Source organism: Podarcis cretensis, assembly GCF_951804945.1.
Source record: "Podarcis cretensis genome assembly, chromosome: Z".
NCBI classification, from domain to species: domain Eukaryota; kingdom Metazoa; phylum Chordata; class Lepidosauria; order Squamata; family Lacertidae; genus Podarcis; species Podarcis cretensis.
Window position 1 is genome coordinate 12214988 of NC_137184.1, and position 6123 is coordinate 12221110.

Genomic DNA, 6123 nt, shown 5'->3' on the forward strand with positions numbered 1-6123 from the left:
GATGTACTCGCCCACCCTGGGGCCTATGGGGTGGAAAGATGGACAATAAATTATAATGACATAACTTTTTTTTTTTAATTCACTGGAGCATTTTTCTATGCTTTCTTTATTTCTCCCCCCATCCTTCCCCCCCCCCTTTAAAAATCATGTCAAATTAAGACAGAGACTACCTTAGCTTTTAATATTCTGATCATTTGTACAGTTGTTGTTTTTTAAGTCCTCACTACATCTGTATCCAAGGGATGCGGGTGGCGCTGTGGGTTAAACCACAGAGCCTAGGACTTGCCAATCAGAAGGTCAGCTGTCTGAATCCCCGTGACAGGGTTGCTCGGTCCCTGCTCCTGCCAACCTAGCAGTTCAAAAGCACGTCAAAGTGCAAGTAGATAAATAGGTACCGCTCTGGTGGGAAGGTAAACAGTGTTGCCGTGCACTGCTCTGGTTCACCAGAAGCGGCTTAGTCATGATGGCCACATCACCTGGAAGCTGTACGCCGGCTCCCTTGGCCAATAAAGCAAGATGAGCGCCGCAACCCCAGAGTCGGTCACGACTGGGCCTAATGGTCAGGAGTCCCTTTACCTTTACCTTACATCTGTATCCATACCTTTCCTTCTTGTAGTCCCCCCCCCAAAAAAAAAAACACTCTGTCTTCACAACAGATCTGTGACATAGGTTAGTGCTGAGAGAGTGTGACTAGTTCAAAGTGAGTTTCCTGGCTGAACCATGATTTGAACCATGGTCTCCCAGGTCTTAATCCAACACCATAAGCACAATACCACACTGGCTCTCATACACCATTGCTGCTTGTTATGCAATCTACATTCCCAGGGGAGCTGAAAGAAGCCATGGTGTGTCTGCTCTTAAAGAAAACTTCACTAGATCCTTTAGATTTACCGCCCAGTTTTGAATCTTCTGTATCTAGGTAAGGTAATTCTGAGAGCGGTTGCTGAACAGCTTGGCAGGTTTCTGGAGGAAACATTGGCTTTAGATCCAGTTCAGTCTGGTTTCCGTCCTGGTTTCAAGACTGAGACGGCTCTGGTCGCCCTAACAGATGATCTCCATGGACAACTGGATCAAGGCAGGTCGGGACTGCTGATTCTCTTAGATCTGTCAGCAGCCTTTGATATGGTCGATCATGATCTTCTGGACCACCGCCTTGCTGATGTGGGGATGCAGGGCACAGCCCGACAATGGCTGCACTCTTTTATCTCTGGTCGGGGACTGAGGGTGGCACTAGGGAGGGAGATGTCATCGCGCCACACCTGTGGAGTGCCGCAGGGCACAATCCTCTCCCCAATGCTTTTTAACATCTTTATGCGCCCCCTTGCCCAGATTGTCCGGAGCTTTGGGCTGGGTTGTCACCAATATGCTGATGACACTCAGCTCTATCTGCTAATAGATGGCCACACCAACTTGGCCCTGGACACACTGAGCAGATGCTTGGAGGCTGTGGTGGGTGGTTTCGTGGGAGCCGATTGAAACTAAATCCTTCAAAGACAGAGGTCCTCTGGCTGGGTCGGAATGGCATGGGGATGAGGGACCAACTCCCTTCCCTTGCAGGGGCCCAATTAGTGTCATTGCCTTCCGTTAAGAGTTTGGATGTAATCCTTGACTACATGGAGGTGCAGGTTACAGCAACAGTTAAGGTGACATTTTTCCATCTTTGCTGCATTAGGCAGTTGGTCCCTTACCTTTCCCGCCCCGATCTGGCAACAGTGATCCATGCAACGGTCACCTCCAGGCTTGACTACTGTAATTCGCTCTACACTGGACTGCACTTGAAACTGTCCCACAAACTCCAGCGGGTGCAAAATGCAGCAGCGAGGGTCCTCATGGGGTCCCTGCCATAGGAGCATATTCACTCAGTGCTTTACCAGTTGCACAGGCTCCTGGTGGAGTATAGGGTCAGGTTCAAGGTGCTGGTCTTGACCTTTAAAGCCCTTTGCGGCTTAGGGCCCTCGTATCTATGGGACTGCCTTTCCTGGTATGCCCTGCAGAGGACCTTAAAGTCCATGAATAACCATAGTTTAGAGGTCCCGGGCCCTAAGGAAGTCAGACTATCCTCCACCAGGGCCAGGGCCTTTTCAGTGATGGCTCCGACCTGGTGGAATGCTCTGTCCCATGAGACTAGGGCCCTTCAGGATTTAATCTCCTTCCACAGGGCCTGTAAGACAGAGTTATTCCACCTGGCCTTTAATTTGAATTCAGCCTGATCTTTTATTTCCCTTCTCTTCCCTCCCTCTCCCCTTTTATGAAGATCACCCACTCTGAGACCCCACAGCTAATTCTCCCCTGGCCTCCTCGCTGGCCCAAGTAGGACTAATTCAGCCAGCTAGCCCTGGGGATTATCTAATTGATTTTTTATTTTTATTGTTATTCATGTTTTTATACTGTATTTTATGCTGCTTTTATAATTAAGTGTTTTAAAGTGTTTTAAATTTGTTGTTAGCTGCCCTGAGCCCAGTTTTTGAACTGGGAAGGACGGGGTATAAATACACTATTATTATTATTAGTAGTAGTAGTAGTAGTAGTAGTATTACATCTGCTGAAATTCCCTATTCTACATAACTGTTAAAGCCCTATCCTCTTTTCCATCTGACCAGTTTAGTTACATTTCATTCTGACCTTATCAAAAGGCAAGCAGGGTTCCTGGGGATGATCTTAAAGCTCAGATAGGCCCATGTGCGTGCAGTCTGTCTTTCAAATAACCAGGTGTGAATTTCCTCCACTATAGATAACACCTGCTTCAAACATGACTACATTCCCTGAAAGGAAAAATCCTGCACTTCAGGACCAAAGGTGCTAGCACTTTTTAGGGTGCTAGAATGTAGTTAATGCATGTAGTTAATGCATGCATTTTATTCTGTGAACCACCCTAAGACCCCCAGGCATAGGGCAGCATACAAATAATAATAATAATAATAATAATAATAATAATAATAATAATAATAATGTGTTACAGTCATACCTCGGGTTACAGACGCTTCAGGTTGTGTGTGTTTTTTTGGGTTACAGACGCACCAAAACCCAGAAGTACCGGAACGGGTTACATGCAGGTTCTGGCGGCCGCACATGCGCAGACGTGCCGCTGCAGGTTGCGAATGTGCATCCCGCATGGATCACGTTCACAACCCAAGTGTCCACTGTACTTTAAAAGTGCCTGAATGAGGACACTTTTTGTCTAATGATCTAGCCAACCTCTGCTTGCACAGTGGTACCTCGGGATGTGAATGGGATCCGTTCCGGAGCCCCATTCACATCCCGAACCTAATGTAAGATGCAACAGCGCATCTGTGCGTGCACGGGTTGCTTTTCGCCGCTTCTGCACATGCGCGTGACGTCATTTTGACCATCTGTGCATGCACTCCGTGGCGAAACCCGGAAGTAACACACTCCGTTACTTCTGGGTCGCCGCGGAGCGCAACCCAAAAGCGCTCAACCTGAAGCGTATTTATCCCAAGGTATGACTGTAGTCTCTATCTCTTAAATTAGGTCTTCCCCTAAAAGCTGAGACACTTTGTTGTTCTCCCCAACTTGTTGATACAAGATGTCTGCTATTTCTCTCATTCTCTGTAACTGTAACTTGTTTATGCATTAATAAAGCCTTTGAACTCCAGAAACTTGTAACTGATCGTTTCGATCTAATTCACTCAAGCTGCAAGGTCTGCTAACAATGGTGAAGAATTATATTTTGAGATTTTAACATTCCTACTTGAGATTTCCACTGGCCTGGGGACAATGATTATCTCAATAGGGATCAGACAGGTATGTTTTAAAACTTCAAATGGAAACCGTGTCTGCCAAAAAGGCAACACCCATCACAGCACAACTACAAATTATGGCTCTCTAGCTAAGATGCACCCACAAGTAATTTGGTATGTATTCAGCTTTGGTTCTTCCACAGTATGCAGGGTTAGGGGCGAGAGAGCACACTATTGTGTTTGTTTGCCTGCTTTTTGGTGCCAGTTTTGCAGACAAGGAAATAAGAGCAGAGTTGGAACAGATCTCAAAGATCTAGTCCAACCCCATCGACGCAGAAAATCTGCTGATACAGTTGGTGGCCATCCAGCATCTACCTAAAGAACTCTTAACAAAAGAGAGTTTGACACCTTCCAAAGCAATCTGTTCCACTGTTGAACCATTTGTAACATCTGGAAAATACCTTTTAATGTCTGGCCAAAATCACAGCCCCAGATGCATACGTCAGAACAAGTTCTCTTTTTCCCTCACATCATAATAAGCCAGACTTTCTGGCTCATTGTGGTTTATTGTGAATAAGCAGTGTGCTGAAACATGCAGCCCACTTCATTCCTCCCCTGGTACAAATAAGGTAAATGTACCCAGATACCTTGGCATCTAGCTACATCCAAACCAGGATTCAGCGCTTCTTGCTCCCTGGAAAGTCATGATCGCTAGCTATGGTTTGCTGTTGGCTTCCTGATCATGGTTTGTGAAGGGGCAACAGACCATTATTCATGGTTTGGATGTACAGTGGTTCCTTGGTTTTCGAACATAATCTTTTCCAGAAGACCATTCGAGTCCCAAAATGTTTGATAACCAAAAACTCAATAAGGAAAACTCAGTACAGAAGCCGCGTGACATATTTGACTTCTGAAAAGTGTTAGAAAACCAAAGCACTTACTTCTGGGTTTACAGTGTTCCAAAACCAAAATGTTCATCAACGGAGACGTTCGAAAACCAATATACCACTGTAACAGGGTGTGATGGCCTGGGGCTCAGGCTCGGGCTTGGAACCGGAGGAGTCTCGGTCTGCACCGGATCCTCTGCCTCAGGTGGCATCTGAACCGAGTCTGGGACTTGATTCTGAAGAGCCCCAGTCTGCACAGGTTCCCCTGCAACAAGCACCAGCTGAGCTGAGTCAGGGACCTGAGCCTGCCCTGGCTCCAGATGCGGGGATTACCTCGTTGCCTTTGGCTGAGCAATCACTTACAGCTGCTCCACTACCAGTTGGGTCAGGAGTGACTGAGGCGGCCTCTGGGTCTAGTAACCCACTGACATCTCCTGAGCTGCAGAGACTGAAGTCTGAGAGGAGAGACCTGGGTACTCGCAGGATGAGCGCTCGCCTTTGGGTGAGACAGAGAGGTGAGTCACTGGGGGATCAGGACCAGCTGTTACCCCGACAGAGATAAAAGGCTGCTGGACCCCACCCCTGGTTGCGGGAGCAACGTTGCTGTTTGCCAGAACCTGCCTGAGACCCTGTGCCTGACCTTACCTGGTTTCCTGCCTCATGTTCTGCCTTGGCCCTGTCAGACTGACTCCTCACGGAACCCTCGGATTTGGGACCGGACCTGGACTGCATTGCTTAGGTTAACCCCCAGGCCCAGCACACAGGAAGTGAGGGCAGGGCCAGAGGCAAAAGCGAGTAGAATAACAGGCATGTGCAAAAGTCAAAAATTTCTACACATGCACACTTCCACCCAGAGAAGAAAGAGGCAATATCATAGTTCAATGATGTATTCCAGCCAGGCAAAAACATTCAAGGGTAGTGGAGAGAGGAAGGGCCTGGAAGGAAGCTATTAAGACCAGCAAAATAGGTATGGAGACTGTATTTGGCTCCTGACCCTGAGGCTCCCCACCCTGACTTCAGGACTAATCATAATTATATCTCACATCTGAACAGTAGGTAGAATTGAAGCCATAGAAGCTGGGTGTGAGTTGTACATTCTCTGACTCCAGTGCGTTCCACTTCTGAAATCAGTGAGCTGCTCTGTGCACATTCCCACACCCATTTTTCCTCTCCCCCAAATTATAGAAGATCCCCCTGTGGGATCTCAGGAAAAGCTACAGAGGCCTGTTCTTGTCCTGGTTTGTTTGTTGTTGTTTTTGGTTGGCCTAACTGATGCCATTTTGCTTCTGTGAAAAACTGTCTTCTTTAGAATTTAGGAGGATGAGCCACAAATATGTGAAGACCATTTAACGTTGCTAGGCGATTTTCAAGAAAATCTCCCTCTGCCAGGCAACTCTCCCCTTCAAAGTATCCAGGAAGGGTGTCCTGTTTTGATCAGCGCAAGGAACCTCAAAAGGGGGGAAAGAAGGGGGGATGCCTGTAAAAAGTAAGAAGAAAGGCTGTTTGGTTCAGCTTCATCATCACACTAGTGAGTGTGG